The sequence below is a fragment of the Cibotium barometz genome, chromosome 36 (genome assembly GCF_041138505.1).
Source record: "Cibotium barometz isolate CiBa-2024 chromosome 36, ASM4113850v1, whole genome shotgun sequence".
NCBI classification, from domain to species: domain Eukaryota; kingdom Viridiplantae; phylum Streptophyta; class Polypodiopsida; order Cyatheales; family Cibotiaceae; genus Cibotium; species Cibotium barometz.
In genome coordinates, this window is record NC_141081.1 from 9629999 (window position 1) to 9647776 (window position 17778).

Sequence of the window (17778 nt, forward strand, 5' to 3'; positions counted from 1 at the left end):
CTATGCATGAAAATTAAAAATGATAAAAGTATCACTTTTGATATAAAAATTTTCCTTTATGCATACTTCTATGCATGAAAATTAAAAATGATAAAAGTAACACTTTTGATATAAAAAAATTATCCTTTATGCATGATATTAAAATTCAATTTCTCCATGATTATAATGAAATTCTTTCAATTAATCTAGGATGATAATTCCTAGAATATGGTAGGAAGTCCTCTTTTTATGCTTTGAATGAAATTATTTTATGCATAATTTTTATAAAAATTTTGCCATACATTAGGAACTCAATGGAGTCTTCTTGGGCCCTTTTATTTGGCAGTTTAAGGGAGTCAAACCTTTTCTCTTAAGAAGAAACGTTTTCTAATTTGAAGCTTCAAAACGGCTACTTTATTCGAATTTGAATTTTGGGGGGAAAATGGAATTTAAAATCTAGCGGATAAAACCATATCATGTAACATATCTATGGAAAGCTCTTGATGCGTAGATCACGGATTTGTAATCTCCGCTCAAATCGGAGCTTGTATGTAGAAGTTATGGAGGTCCGAAAATTGTAAAATTGCCCCCTTCCCTTTTTGGGGAAAAAAGTGCACCCTTTGACCACTCTTACACCTCTCTTACAAACCATTGGTTTTTGCTTACATGGCGGACTCCTATTTGTCAAAAAGTTAAACGTTTCCATAACCTCATGGCAAATTAAAGGGCCCAAAAAGACTCCATTGAGTTCCTAATGGCTCCGCTGCTATGACTGATAAATCTCAATTTTTTCTAAGGGATAAAGCTTATCATTAAGGAAATAATTAAAATGATCTCTAATTGAATCATTAATCTATAATGGATTGAATCATCAATATGCATAAACTAAAAGCATAGAAAAAAGCCATTAATTTGGCCTCAAGCATAGCTTAATCTTGGATTAAGGAAAAGCTTTATGAAAAGCTTCATTTGGATTGAGAATGGGTCATGAGTACGACCATTTCTTGAGTGAGAGAGAGCAATTACATAAAAACCATTAGAATTTAAACATAAATAAAAATTAACTTCAATAGCATTTATTAAATTATGTAACTCTTCACTACTATTCACTAATTAACTTTAATAGCATTTAAAAAACCATACCAATTAAGCTTCTCAAGCTTGAGAGGGGTTGAGAAGAGAGAAACATTGAGAAATTATAGAAAAGATCAATATTCACTAATTACCTTACAAATTGCTTGATTCTTTGTTCACGGTAGAGGCCCCCAACCAATCAATTGGTTAAGTATGTTGATGGAGCCACTAATGGGAATTGAAGAAAGAGGGAAGCTCCAAAAACTAGTGAATTATTAAATGAATTCACAGTTTCTGGCTTAGGTGGAGTAGAGTAACGATGCATAAACACTATATATTTTTCAACAAGGGGGAGGCTTCTATTTATAGGAAAAATTGAGCTCCTAACCAAACAAACTGATTCTAGAATTTTCTAAATCAGTTTGGTCAATATTTGACCATTTTTAGGTCAGTTAAGCTAACTTTTTGGAACTAGACTTGAATGAGGAGAGAGGAGAGATGAAATATCTCAATTTTTATGAGTTTAAAACTCATTCAAGCATGTGAAATATGCACCTCCTTTAAAGAACTCCCCTTCCTTACATATGTGTCATAATGGAATCATTTTAATATTGCTCATAGTTTTTTTACTAATAAACCTTGTACATTTTCAACTCTTCATCTTATGTGAAATATGCACCTCCTTTAAAGAACTCCCCTTCCTTACATATGTGTCATAATGGAATCATTTTAATATTGCTCATAGTTTTTTACTAATAAACCTTGTACATTTTCAACTCTTCATCTTATGTGAAATATGCACCTCCTTTAAAGAACTCCCCTTCCTTACATATGTGTCATAATGGAATCATTTTAATATTGCTCATAGTTTTTTACTAATAAACCTTGTACATTTTCAACTCTTCATCTTATGTGAGCATTTAAGGGACTCCCCTTCCTTACATATGTGTCATAATAAAATCATTATACCCAAAATATCTCATATTTTTAATATTGCACATAGTTTTTTACTAATAAACCTTGTACATTTTCAACTCTTCACCTCATGTGAGCATTTACTCATTTTTGGGTATTTTCTTTTTTACAAGTTGGATTTATCTCCTCCCTACACATGGATTGATGTTATTGGTCCATAGGAACCTTAATTGGACCATAGTCTAAAGATTTCTAAAAATCTAGACCCTTAGGCTAAGGTTCTTTATACCTATTTTCAATTAATTCCAATTGCACATTGGAAAATTCTTTTTGAATTTCTGTTTCAGGGGAACTCATCTGAATTAGAAGAGATATTTTTCTATCCAAAAATATTCAAAATCTGAATATTCTCTCTCTAGAATATTTTTCTCTCTCTAGGCTAAAACAGATAGAAACAAGGTCTTTATATTTCTGAAGAGGGATTGATTACAGGGAAAGATACTAGACATCAAAAAGGGGGTGGGGGAGGAATCTTACAATAGGAATAAGATGGAGTTTGAATAAGGTGACTATGTGCTATTAAATCTTCCTAAGAGCCATCATAACATCCTCAAAGGATCTTCCAATCCAAAATTGGCTCATAGATATTATGGTCCATACATGGTAGTCAAGAAGGTTGGTGACTTGTGAAAAGATGCAAGGGAGAAGAGAGCTTGAGCTCTTGCAAGCACACACACATCACAAAACCCTAAAAGAGAACACACAAGGTGAGAGGTTGATCTCTTCTTCACACAACACTCAACACACACTATACAAAGATAAGAGTACACACAATATGAAAAGGTACTCAACCAAATACATACTAGGGTTCTCTATAGTGTGAACCCAACTAAATGAGCTGGCGTTATAACTATGCCAGTCTCTAGAATGGCTATCACACAGCCTGTCATCCCACTGGCCGCATATCACCCATGATCTCACCAACCATGCCAGTGGTGTAAGTGTGGGGTCTATCCCCCAATCATCAGTGTCCACCACCTCACTAGATGAGCTCGATATCTCAACACCCCCCCTCGAGCTCAACTCCATCTCATGTACACCAAGCAAAGCCCTGAATTTGCGGAGCTTCTCTGTACTACCCAATGCTTTGGTGAAGATGTCAGCGACTTGATCCTGTGTGCTGACATAAACAAGGTCAACGTCTCTTGCCAAAACCTTCTCTTTGACAAAATGGTAGTGGACCTCTATATGCTTCATGCGAGCATGAAAAACTAGGTTCCTGGCCAACTGTATACTGCTAATGTTGTCACAGAAAATGACAACTTGTCTATCCACTGATAGACCCAAATCTGTAACAAGTAGCTTTCTCAACTAAGCTACCTCACATAGCAACACCTCTGTACTCAGCCTCTATTGTATTGGATAGAGCAACCGTAGGCTTCTTCTTGCTTCTCCAAGTCACAGCAGCACTCCCCAAAGAAAACATGAAGCCACTAGTAGATCTTCTATTATCTGAGATACTACCAGCCTAATCAGCATCTGTACACATCTGTCCGAGTTTCATAAAATAGTCCACAATGCAAAGTAGACCTCACATACCTCAGTATGCATCTCAATGCATCCGAATGCGGCTTCCGAGGAACCTGCATAAACTGACTCACCAACCCAATAGCATAGCTCAAATCTAGCCTGTTGGTCGTCATGTAGATCAAGCTTCCTACTATTCTCCTTTACATAGTAGGATCCTCCAAAATCTCTCCTGAATCTGCACTCAACTTGCCATTCTGATCCAATGGCACTGAGATAGGCTTACAGCCCGTCATACCATACTTGGACAACATGTCCAAGCCATACTGTCTTTGCAGTAATCCAATACCATGTGGTGACCTAATCACCTCAATGCCCAAGAAATATCTGAGCTCCCCTAGATCCTTCATCTCAAACTTCTACCGAAGCAAGATCTTTACATCACAGATCTCTGCATCATGGTCCCCCGTGATGATCAAGTCTACATAGATGACAACAAGCACAACCCCTCTATCACTGTGTCTCACATACAGCGAGAAATATGCATTGGCTACATGAAAGCCAATAGTGATAAGATATTCAAAAATCTCACCATGCTCTTGGTGCTTGTTTTAAGCCATACAAGGCTTTCTTCAACCTGCAAACATGCTCGGGGTGACTCACATCCTCATAACTAGGTGGCTATAACATATACACCTCTTCCTGCAAATCCCCATGCAAGAATGCATTCTTTACATCCATCTGATGTAAAGACCATTGCTTTGACATAGCCACTGCTATCACAACTCTCACTGTTGCCATCTTGGCTTGGGCTGAAATTTTCCTCATAATCAATGCCATATGTCTACGCATATCCTTTGGCTACCAATCTAGCCTTGCACCTGCTTATGCTTCCATCACTGTTATAATTTACTTTGTACACCCACTGCATCCAATGGCTTTCTTGCCTTCAGGCAATTACACTAAATCCCAAGTCTCATTTCCATATAGTGCATCCATCTTCTCATCCATAGCTTTCTCCCAACACACATTTCCAATAGCCTCATCAATGTATGTGGGCTCTACAACCTATACAACTTTTGCCATGTATGCATAGTGATGTGCTACATAACCATCATAGGTAAACCTCTGCACAGGATTCTTTACTCTCCCATATCTTCATAGCTTTGCATTCATGGCTTCCATAGCCTTCTTTACACCAGGTGTTCTCATAGCTGGTATCCCAAGATCCTCATCAAGGCTCATCCCTAAGCCACTATACTCTCCATCAACATGAGAATGCCCTGCTGAAATGTTAGGCATACTAAGGGGCTCAACCAGTTTCTCTTTGCCTTTATGTGATGTACTAATCATATTTGCAGGACTGGTATTATGACGCAGCCTGCCACTCCAAGGTCTATCAACAAACTGAACCACTATGAGGACTCTCCTGGTTTACTCAAAGACTGTGATTACTAACTTGCATTCTGTGCAACCACATTTCCACTCACATCAATCCCAATAGCTTTTTTTTCAGTAGCATACCAACTGCTCATCTCATCAAAAACAACATCCCTGCTTACCCTCAACTCACGTGTAGCAGGGTTATAACACCTATATCCCTTTTCCTCAAGGGAATATCCAATAAACACACATTTTTTAGCTTTTGGATCCAGCTTAGTTCTCAGCTCATCTGGCACATGCACATATGCAATGCATCCAAAGACTTTCAGATGAGACAAATCAGGTTTTCTGCCAATAAACATCTCCTCTAGAGTTACATCATGTATGGCTGTAGTTGGAGTCCTGTTCATGATGTAAACTGCTATAAAAACAGCCTCAACCCAATAGCTATATGGCATATTCTTCTCTACCATCAATGCTCACGCAATCTCAGCAATGTGCTTGTTTTTCTGCTCAGCAACTCCATTTTGTTGCGGAGTGTATCTGCATGTAAACTGTCTCCGAATACCATTCTTCTTCAAAAAAACTCATTGGAGAGAAGTACTCTCCCCTCCATTCGACCTTAGGCACTTTACATGTTTCCCTGTTTGCTTTTACTCTTAAATTCTGAAAATGAGTGAACACCTCACTCTTCTCCTTCATGAAGAATACCCACACTTTCCTTGTGTGGTCATTAATAAATGTCACATAATACCTGCAGCCTCCCATAGACATGGTCTTTGTAGGACCCCATACATCTGAATGCACAACATCTAGTGCATTTCTGCTCACATTTCTGTCACGTGAAAATACATCCTTTTTTTGCTTTCCAAATTAGCATGTTTCACATATTTTCTGCATACCTTCAACTTTAAACTTTGGCAGCCCTGTCACAATTCCTTTAGTCTGCATAGACTTCATTCTCTGCACATTCACATGTCCAATTCTTTTATGCCAAATGTCTATGTCTGCAACAATTCTTCCTGAACCATTTGCAAACATCACAACACTCACTTCAGGCATGTTTACATTCAATGTAAACATTTTGCCCACTCTGTTGCGCCTTTTGCAACCAACCTGCACTTGTCTTTAAAGTCTTCAAGATAACAACCATCAAGGTTAGACCAAACCTGCAAACCTTGCTCAATCATCTGGCCAATCAAAACCAGATTCTTTGTTATGTTTGGAACATCAAGTACATCTGCAAGGTACTTCACTTTGCCATCCTGTATAGACAATGGCACATCTCCAACATGGGCAATTGGATGAGCAATGTCATCCCCTGTTTCTACAAAACCTGGTCTTTCAAGGTTTTTCATCTCCTTGAACCACTCCCCATGACTTGTCTTGTGGTTTGAAGCACCTAAATCAACGTACCATACATCATCTTTATGTGCTGCTTTAACATTTTCAGACATGGCATTAACAACATGCTGCATAACAAACAACCTTTCATTATCCTCATTGTTTTTGCTCAAGGATGCATAGTTGTTTTGCTGCAATTTCTCATTTTGCATGTCAGCCTGCTTCTTATAACAATCTGCTTGCACATTTCCAGGCTTATAACAATCTGCCTGCACATTTTGCATGTCAGCTTGCTTCTTATAACAATCTGCTTGCTTTATAACAATCTGCCTACACATGTCTAGGCTTACCACAATAAAAGCATCCATGTGTATCATTATACTACCTGCCCATGTCCAAGCTTACCACAATGAAAGCATCCACGTGTATCATTATACTGCCTTTGCCAATTTCCACAACCTCTTTGACTCCCCCTACCTCTGAATTGGCCTCTTCCACCTGCGTGTTGTTGTTATTGTGAATTCTGGGACTGTTGTTGCTATGCTACTACTGGCTATGATTCTGATTACCTATTCAGTCACCTCCTTGGCCACATCCATGGCCTCCTCTACCTCGTTGTTGTATGACAAATGAAGATTAATACAAGGATGCAACAAAAAAGATACTTAGGGCTCTTGAAAAGAGTTCCACTTTGTAGATGAGTGTGGGAGAGGGCTTGACAATAATCCCACATGGGAACTTTTGGGAGTTCTAGAATTTTTGTATAAAAGGTAGCTCATTTGAGAGCATGGGGACATTGGGCAAACTCATGTTTGAGCTCTCTTGAGACTAGCTCTCCCTCTTCTTCCATAGAGGTGCAAGCTCTTCTCTCTCCCCATCAACATTGTTGTAAGTTCTATTCTTTTGTTAATTCAATGCAATGAGTTGATATTTGTCTCTCTTCTCATGTCAATTCTCTAGTGTGCATGTTTCTTATTGATAGCTTAAAGGATTGTGTGCATGCTAGGGAAATGAGTATTGAGAATGAAGAATGCTTTGATCTTGTGTAAGCAATAGCTAAGCTTTCTTCTTGTTTGGATGTATGGATGAGTGGAATGTGGAGTTGAGTGAGCAATAGCAAGATTGAGCTTGAGTGTGTGTTGAGTCTATGTCAATAGTAGTAGTTTTCTTAGCATTCTCTCCATCAAATGGATAAGCTTTTGTGCACCGGTACGGGTTGAATCCCTAGCTCCGAAAGGGATGCAAATCCCATTGGATTGAGCTAAGTGTGGATCATACTACTCTTGCTACAAGTGAGAGAGTTTTTCCGTCTCTCCATTGGCGCCGCTGCCGGGGAGAAGACTCAAAACTGGTTGAGAAGCTTGCATTACTACCACTATTTCTTTTTGTTTTGAGGTTTAGGGCATTGAGTGTGTGATCTCAAGGGCGCCTTGTGTGTTTTCGTTTTTTTGATGAGAAGCAAGAAAAAAATTTAAACCCCATTGCGGTTGAGTAATCCCGCCATTAATCAGAATTTAAGTACTTTCTGTTTTTGTATTTTTGTTGCAAGTTGGCGAGAGATAGGTAGGAAGTAGTGAAGAGGCTTTCTTTCCTTTATTGTTTTGTTGTTTTGTTGTTTTGTGGGGAGGCGTCGTAGCAAAGAAAATAAAAAACAAATAGACATATATATATATATATATCTATTTATATATATATATATATGTTTGTGTGCGGCTGTTGGAAGGCTGGTTGAAAGGTTGTGTTGAGGCGGTTTTAAGAATATATATATATATATATATATATATATATATATATATATATATATATATATTCTATGCGTTGACGTGGCCGTGGGAGCAGCCGGCAGAGGGCAGGGAGTTGACTGGCCGGTGCAAAGGAGAGCAAGGCAGGATGTGTTGAGGCAGCGGGCAGAAGCAAAGCAGTGGAGAGGTGTCCTCATTGGGCGAAGCAGCAGAAGGCAGAAAGCGCACTGAGCAGCCGGCAGAGGGCAGTGGAGGCGACTAGCCGGTGTGGAGTTTAAAAAATAAATAAATAAATAAACACAACCGGAGTAGACTGACGGCGGTTGGCTGACTGGTTCGAAAGCGGCTGCTCTGCAGAGCAGGCAGTGTAGGCGGGCTGCAGCAGTAGTGGAGGTAGGTGGGCAATTGGAAGAAGGCCGTGAAGCGGACGAAGGCGATGTGAGCAGCCGGCAGGCGGTGGCACAGTGTAGTGGCTGCTGATGTGGCCAATGCAGGCGGAGAAGGGTGGCAGCCTGTAGAAGGGCGGCGACGTCGGCTGAAGCCAAGGTGAAGGAGAGCTTGGTGCGAAGTGGCCGGTGTGGAGGCGGTGGTGGCGAGCCACAGCTGAAAGCGAAGGAAGAAGGTCGCCGCTGAGGGAGAGCGGTGGAAGCTGACAGTCGAGAAGAAGCCATTGCCGAAGAAGAAGGCGAGGCGAAGGTGAAGCTGTGAGGTGGCACGTGCGCGCCGGCGGGAAATCCGGGAGGGAGCGGCGAGCGGTGGAGATAAGGTTAGTGGATTTTTTATTTTTTTTATTTTTTATTTAATTTTCATGATTTTTATATTTTTTAAATAAAAAAATAAATAAAAACAATAAAATAATATTAAAAAAAAGAAGAGAAAAAGAGATTTAAAAAAAAGAAAGAAAAAAGAAGAAAAAAATTAAATTTTTTTTTAAAAAAAAAGGAAAGAAAAAAGAAAGAAAAAAGAAAAAAAAGAAAAAAATAATAAATCTATTTTTTAAAAAAAGAGAAAAAAAACAATTTTTATTTTTTTGTATTTTTTGAATCCATTGTTCATTTTTTCAATTTCTGTAAAGTCTTGCATAATTAAAGTAGCTTGCATTTTTTATTTTTATCTTTTTTAGAAGTTTTGTAAATGGTGCATAATTAGTAAATTCATATTTTTTATATTTGGTACGAAATTTATTAGTTTAAAAAAAAACAAACAAACAAACCAAAAGAAAAAAAAAACAAAAGAAATTTTTTTAAAAAAAAATTCTATAAATTAAGTGTTTTTTAGGAGTCTTTTTTTTGCATATTTTGTAATTCTTTATTTTTAATTTTTTACATAATTAGTATTTTCTTGCATTTTTTAATTTTTTGTAACTTTGTGCATAATTAGTATTTTTTAGTGTGATTCATAATTTTTGTGTAAGTTTAAAAAAATAAAAATAAAAACATAAAAAACATAAAATTATTTTTAAAAAAATCATAATTAAATTAAAAAAAATAGGATAGATAGTTACGCCACACATACTCATTTTAGTTGCATTTAGTGGTTAGGTAGGGTAAAATATATATATATATATATACATATATATATATATATTTATAAAAAAACACACAAAAACAAAAACAAAACAAAACAAAACACATAAAAAACCAAAAAAATTTGACCTTATGCACTTGCGGTCAAGACGTCTTGTAGATTCTGCCATAGGGCCTAGGGCACCTTCTAGAGTACCTACGCAAGAAAGTGGGGACCCAATCGGTAGGCAATTTGGCAAATATTGCTGAAACCCTTTCTGAATCCCAATCCGATACCCTTTCCTCCAGAACAACTAGTTCATTGTCCATGGACAATCTAGGGCCGACAAATAGTCATCCCGTAGCCCCAAATAGAACACCCACAAGATCCTTTAATCCATTTGAAGCCGACACCATGGGGTTAACACTCAATGTGAGACTCCAATATGTCTACACAAATGCTCAAGGAGCTGAGATCTTTAGGGACCCACAACAACGATATCTTGTTAAGATCGCAGACATTTTCTCAGAACTTGATAGAGCACCTCTAGTCAATGACCAGAGTAACATGTACATGGGTGGAGATGGTGTTCGCTACGAAGTCACCTACCATCCAGAAAAGGTAGACAAATTAGGGGAGCTCTCTAAAACCAAGTTCTTAGACTTATCAGAACTTTCCAGAGCAAGGGAGTCTAGAGATGACTGGCTCATTGAGCTGGACATGCCTGGACCATCCAATGCCCAGTCCTCAAAGCCATCCACCATAGATGATTTACTTCTTGTAGATCTAAATTTGGAAAGGGATAGGAAAGGCAAGAGTAAAATGGATCAGGGGGTTGAGAACCAATGGGAGTTTGTACGACAAATTCCAGTGACAAAGGTCTTACAGGACAACCCACTTGCAAAATCTGCTATTGAAACTCCAAAACAAATGATGTGGATAATTGATGAGTACTCAAGTGAGGGCCATGGCTGGCATGTTCCAACTACTCTAGTTGCTGCTCAAAGAAGGCCAGGCAAGAAGGAATTATCAATGTGGCTACCCAAAGATGCGTACAAACTTGTACCATCTAGTCCAGTTGCCAAACCTCCTAAAAAGCACATCATTTCCAAGCCTAAACCTCGGATTGTTACTCGATGGGTCCCAAAACATGTTCTTAAAGCACAAGGCTATTATGAGGGTGCAACAGCAATTTGGCTTCCAAAATGCCTTGCTTTGGCAGGGATAAAAGAGTGTTTCAGAAAGATGCCAAAAGCCACCCTTGATTTTCCATATCAATGGGTGCAAAAGAAATCAACACAAACTCTTCAAGAAAGGAAAGGTGGCTGTGATAGCACCTACAAAACTACTTGTGTTGATCTTCCTAAAACATGTAATGAGTCACCAGTTGTCCCAAATTCTCCTTGTTACACGATTCCACCCTCAACAACTGGTGTACCTAAGACACATCCAACTTCACATGAGTCTCATTTGAGCATAGATTCTGGTATTTCAATGCCTAAATCCTCTTATCTTGCTCAAATTCCGAGACAATTGCTCAAATTCCCACCTCTTAAAAAGGACATACCTAAAACCAAAGATGAGGCATTAACACTACAATTGAAGCTCTTTGGTAGATCAATGTTTGAATAGTGTGGTTCCTTATGCCTTTAGAGGATTATGTACTTTTTGAGATGATCTCCACTACCAGGGCAAGGGTAAGCATATCGACTCCACAATAAGATCGACAAGCCAGGGCACTTTTATCCCACTGGGTTTTTCCCCTCGGCTATATTCGGTGTTTGGCACCAATAGCAAATTTTATTATTTTCTTTTCTTTTCGTGTTTGTTAATAAAAATTTTGCAAAAATCTTCATAAAAAACAAGAGCATCAAACACGCCCCAATAGTCCACCTATCGTGCAAACAAATTAGGAAGGGGGGAGACATGCTACGCCTACAAAGATCAAGGAGGAGCAATCTGCACAAAATCAGCAATGCATCAATGCAAACAAACAACATCAACAGGGCACTACAACAGGTGTATTCAAATCTTAATCTTTATTTCTTTATGTGCTCTTATCTTTCGAATATATGGTTTGCATGTTCACACAATGTTGGCTGCTTGAAGTTTTTGATTAGCTGTTAAAATATGGTGAGTGAATTCTAGAGTCTTAGAAGACTTAGTAAAAGATATTTCTATCTAAAGATAGTGCAGGATATATACCAAGGGAATATGCCAAGTTCTTATGCTTTCAAGGTATATTAGTTATCCCTAGTGGTAGCTACCTCTTAGATATGAGCTAGGTGCTAGGAGTAATAAAAATTTATAAAAAAATTATTATACCCTAATAAAAAAATATGTACAAAGTAAATTGAGACATGATGTGTCTACAGCCATGAGAAATGCTTGGTAGGACCTGGGGTTGTCTTAGCATCTTGGGGCCGATGCCTTGGTTTCCATGGGGTGAACACTGATGTCTAAAAGCTTTAGAAAAAAACCTTTGAGGAATCTATCGCCTTGATGGATGTTGGTAGGACTCTGGGGTACACTATGGGCCCTCGAGACCGATGCCCTCATCTTCATGGGGTACTCCTTAGGTCATAAAAGAAAGAAAAAGGGTCTGTCGCCCTTGAGATACTTAGTGGTCTTTAGATTCTCTTGGCGGAGGTCTCTTGGCCATTGCTTGGGTCTCTTTGGGATGGAACCTTAATCTTTATCACCTTCTACACACACATGCAAAAAAATATAAAAAATATTTTAAAAAAAAAAGAAAAGAAAAGAAAAAAAAAACAAGAGAATTCCAATCACCTTTGCTCATATTTAGGAGTAGGTTTGCCACTTAGGAATAACTTACATACTTGTAGGACATTGAGACTGCGGTCATAACCGGTGGTGTACAAAGCACACTTGCCTTTGCATAGCACTATCTACCACTTAAGTCTCACTTTGACTAGTCTTTACTCACCTATTTTAGTACTCATTAAAACTTTAATCAGCCTTGCACTTGTATGCTCACGTGTGAAATTATCATTGCTGGTTTTTCTTTTCTTTTTTCTTTTTTTTTCAATAAAAGACTTTAATGTATCCATTCTTTTTTTGTTGCAGCTCTTGCTACTACCGCGCTCGAGGACGTGCGCAAAATAGGAAGGGGGGAGTGTTGCATGACAAATGAAGATTAATACAAGGATGCAACAAAAAAGATACTTAGGGCTCTTGAAAAGAGTTCCACTTTGTAGATGAGTGTGGGAGAGGGCTTGACAATAATCCCACATGGGAACTTTTGGGAGTTCTAGAATTTTTGTATAAAAGGTAGCTCATTTGAGAGCATGGGGACATTGGGCAAACTCATGTTTGAGCTCTCTTGAGACTAGCTCTCCCTCTTCTTCCATAGAGGTGCAAGCTCTTCTCTCTCCCCATCAACATTGTTGTAAGTTCTATTCTTTTGTTAATTCAATGCAATGAGTTGATATTTGTCTCTCTTCTCATGTCAATTCTCTAGTGTGCATGTTTCTTATTGATAGCTTAAAGGATTGTGTGCATGCTAGGGAAATGAGTATTGAGAATGAAGAATGCTTTGATCTTGTGTAAGCAATAGCTAAGCTTTCTTCTTGTTTGGATGTATGGATGAGTGGAATGTGGAGTTGAGTGAGCAATAGCAAGATTGAGCTTGAGTGTGTGTTGAGTCTATGTCAATAGTAGTAGTTTTCTTAGCATTCTCTCCATCAAATGGATAAGCTTTTGTGCACCGGTACGGGTTGAATCCCTAGCTCCGAAAGGGATGCAAATCCCATTGGATTGAGCTAAGTGTGGATCATACTACTCTTGCTACAAGTGAGAGAGTTTTTTCGTCTCTCCATTGGCGCCGCCGGGGAGTGTTGCATGACAAATGAAGATTAATACAAGGATGCAACAAAAAAGATACTTAGGGCTCTTGAAAAGAGTTCCACTTTGTAGATGAGTGTGGGAGAGGGCTTGACAATAATCCCACATGGGAACTTTTGGGAGTTCTAGAATTTTTGTATAAAAGGTAGCTCATTTGAGAGCATGGGGACATTGGGCAAACTCATGTTTAAGCTCTCTTGAGACTAGCTCTCCCTCTTCTTCCATAGAGGTGCAAGCTCTTCTCTCTCCCCATCAACATTGTTGTAAGTTCTATTCTTTTGTTAATTCAATGCAATGAGTTGATATTTGTCTCTCTTCTCATGTCAATTCTTTAGTGTGCATGTTTCTTATTGATAGCTTAAAGGATTGTGTGCATGCTAGGGAAATGAGTATTGAGAATGAAGAATGCTTTGATCTTGTGTAAGCAATAGCTAAGCTTTCTTCTTGTTTGGATGTATGGATGAGTGGAATGTGGAGTTGAGTGAGCAATAGCAAGATTGAGCTTGAGTGTGTGTTGAGTCTATGTCAATAGTAGTAGTTTTCTTAGCATTCTCTCCATCAAATGGATAAGCTTTTGTGCACCGGTACGGGTTGAATCCCTAGCTCCGAAAGGGATGCAAATCCCATTGGATTGAGCTAAGTGTGGATCATACTACTCTTGCTACAAGTGAGAGAGTTTTTCCGTCTCTCCATTCGTCCTCTTCCTGAACTTGTGTAGAAGGCCTGTTGCTCTCAACTTTTTTGTGAAGATTGTTGGTATTCACCAAAACTCTTCTCTTCTATAATCAACATAGACACCAAATCTGTGAAATTGGGAATATTTTTGCGAGTCTGAATAGATGTCTTGAATTCCTTGTATTGTGGCTCGAGACCACATAGACAGACTTCCACCTTATCATCATCATCACTGAAACACCAATATAGATGCAAGGGATTCCACAATACCCTTGATCTTCAATGCATAGTCATTCATAGACATACTCTTTTTCTCCACAGTATGAAGTTCATTCTTCAACTGTATCTTTTGTGCCTTGGTATTCGTTTCATAGAGTTTTACCAAGGTGTCCCACGCCTCCTTAGGAGACTTGGCATCGTGTATGTGCCCAATCATGGTGTGCTATTTTATACTGATAGAGATCCAATACATAACTTTTCTAGCTCCTTGGTTCCAATCCTTCAACTCTTTCACATCTACAACAGTCGGATTGATCTCCGGTATCTCCGGTGCCTCTTCATGCTCACTCTCTCTCTCTCTCTCTCTCTCTCTCTCTCTCTCTCTCTCTCTCTATTTGGTCAATTTGGTCTCTTGGGATAGTTTCCTGCGACGTTAAAAAGTTCTCTTCTCAAGGTGTGTGTGGGTGTGTGGGTGTGTGTGTGAATAAGAAGAGAAAAATGGGCTAATCTTTCTATCACCAAGTGTGGTAGATTGGTTAGCTCATTTCCCTTTTGAATCAAAGGTCTTGAGTTCAAATCTTGTCGGATAGATCAATTTGGTCTCTTGGGATAGATTCCTATGACGTTAAAAAGTTCTCTTCTTCTTCTTCTTCTTCTTCTCTCTCTCTTCTGTAGGGTCAGTTCCCCTCATGCCAAGGGTGCTTATTGTTAACACCTCCTGACACTTCAAATTGGATCAAGCCCATTGGCCATGAACTTTATGTTCCTAGAGGGGATGGTCATGAGCATACAAGAAAACCTTAGGCTAGAACTAGGTGACACCACATCTTTGTGTGGTTCCTTAGATGAATCCTAAGACCTAATTCGACTAGGCATTTCTACTAGCACACTAGTTAGTAATGACGCTAGCCCGAACACCACCCCCAACAAAAAACTTATGCTACCGGATGGCCCCCTATCCCTACTGGATCCATGACCCCAACTAGTTGAACCTAGCCAAATTCCATTAGACTTTACAAATCAAGAGTCACAGAACACCCAGTCTACACAACCCTCAAAAGTAGCACTTGAAAAACAAATGCATGTGATAGTGCCCAACTCTGTAATGAATCTAAAACCTCAAGAGGCACACAATGGCCAAATAGAGCCGTTAGTGCCCTTACTCAAGCAATTCCCATACAACCTACCTCAAAGGCTCCAAGGAACTCGGCAAATGTTGCTCCATCTTCTAGAGGATATCTAAGCACATGGATGAATGGGGTACTCAAAAGTGTAGATTGGGAATACAACATTGAGACCCAACTACATAGGGACTTTTCCATGCACCAAATCTATGAAGTCCTTTGGCAAGAAATTGTGCAAGGTATATATGGTATCATGAAACAACCTGAGCATCTTCAAGAGGTTACCAATTGCATTGCTAAGGTAGTTCAGAAATGAGTGACACTTGCTTACAATCACCCTACCTAAAAACATGCCTAGGCAACAAGCTCAAGAAAATAAGGTGGAAACTGGGGTGCCAAAACTGGTGGAAACATCACAACAGCCTAAGACCAAAAACAAAATGCATTAAACTGGCTAGTCCCTATGGGAAAGTTCTATTTAGTGCTTTGATTTATGGGGAAACCATGCACAACTTAATCTCTTTTTCTACTTGTGAGATCCCGATCTCCACCGCGCAACGGATTCGAGGTACTAGCAGCGGAAGTAGCACTTCTCGCGCGGGACAGGGGTCCCACATTCGAGGCCTCGCCCACGGATATCCGGACAAGAGACTAATCCGTCGGTTTGTCCAAAACCGAAACCGAAAAAACTTCCTTTACCCGGAAAGCATGGGCGATTCCACCAGGATAACTCTTTACTCTAACGTAGTCAAGATCATTACGGATCATTTGATCTGACTACACCTTTAACGGTACTTGGTCAAATCAAGGAAGAAACTTACACTTGGATCATTGGGATCAACGCTTTTTTCCCCATCAAGAGGCACAGCCGTTGATTCGTATCCATAGAACAATTTCTATCCGGGATTTACTTCATCTATCGTAATAATAGAAATTAAATCTCGATTTACGGATGCATCAGTCCAGCCTAACCCCATCCGATCCCATGGGTTAGCCAACTGCCCAACCACTGTAGTGATGGGATCCAATTTGGAATTTGGTTAGGTTTTGTCCCGGGTACCAAGGAAAAGAGTTCCAAGGCCCCCTAGCCGGAAGTTCATGCAAACATAAAACTAGCCACACCACTTACACACCCAATATGAAAATTGCCTTTTTCTTAGCATCAGCTAACTTTAAAACAATCCTTTAATGAAACCATAGTACCACTGATCACAATCTTCCAATTTATCCAGTTGATTCATAATTTCCCATCATTCCTTCATCAGAGTATCTATGGCATCATTGGCAATTAGAACGCTCACCACCTGTCCACACAGGGGCCTTTTCAATAGTTCCTAGCCCATAATACTCGGCAATATAATCACTTATAAAAATCAAGATGGACTCTCGTTGAAGATCAGCAAGATCAACCAACAGATCCATATAAAGAGCCATGGACTCATCCATTGAAGACCAGCAAGGTCAATCAAGCAGATCCATGCCCGGTTTCACAAAACAACTCTTACTCCTTGTTCCAATATCTTCCTCGACGCACGCGTGGGTATCCTGGGTGACCCAGAGCCCGAGCACCGTATGGTCAGCACCCTCTAGGATCCTTCGCAGGTGACCTAGAGCTTCACTCATAGGCCGCTTCCTTGGTCCCTCATCCACCATACCGGAAGCTCACCATTTTAATCGAACCGAGGTTGGTCAAGACCTCGGCCGACCTTGCTACGCGAGACGTCCTCCATTGACTCTCCGTCAGCAGTTGCAACTTTATAAGATAGGTCTCCACGACCTTAATCACAAGACGGTCAAAATGCTTTCCCAGCATTCTTAACATAAAACAGCCATTTACAAACATCATTTACAAACAGTTTACAAATACAATTTCTATATTAACTCTCATTTTTCCACATTATCCCTCATACAATCCACATTACTTATTCCACATTTCATTTATATGTGTACTCATCCAATCACATCATTTTCCATCTCTTCACTTCAGATTCCTTCACATCACATATCATATATTCACATCCATATCCACATCCATACATCCACATCCACATCCACATCCACATTCATATCCATACATCCACATCTACATGCTTATCTCCATTTTCACATCCTCATTTATACATCCACATCCCATATCCACATTCATACATACACATCCATATCCACATCCATATCCGCATTCATACATACACATCCATATCCACATCCACATGCATACATTCATTATCACGTCCTCATTCATACATCCACATCCACATACATACATACATCCACATCCACATTCCCATTCACATCTATACATCCATATCTACATGCACATTCACATCCATACATCCACATCTATATCCTCATTCACATCCATACATCCACATTCATGTATCCACATCTACATGCATACATCCATACATACACATCCACATTTACAT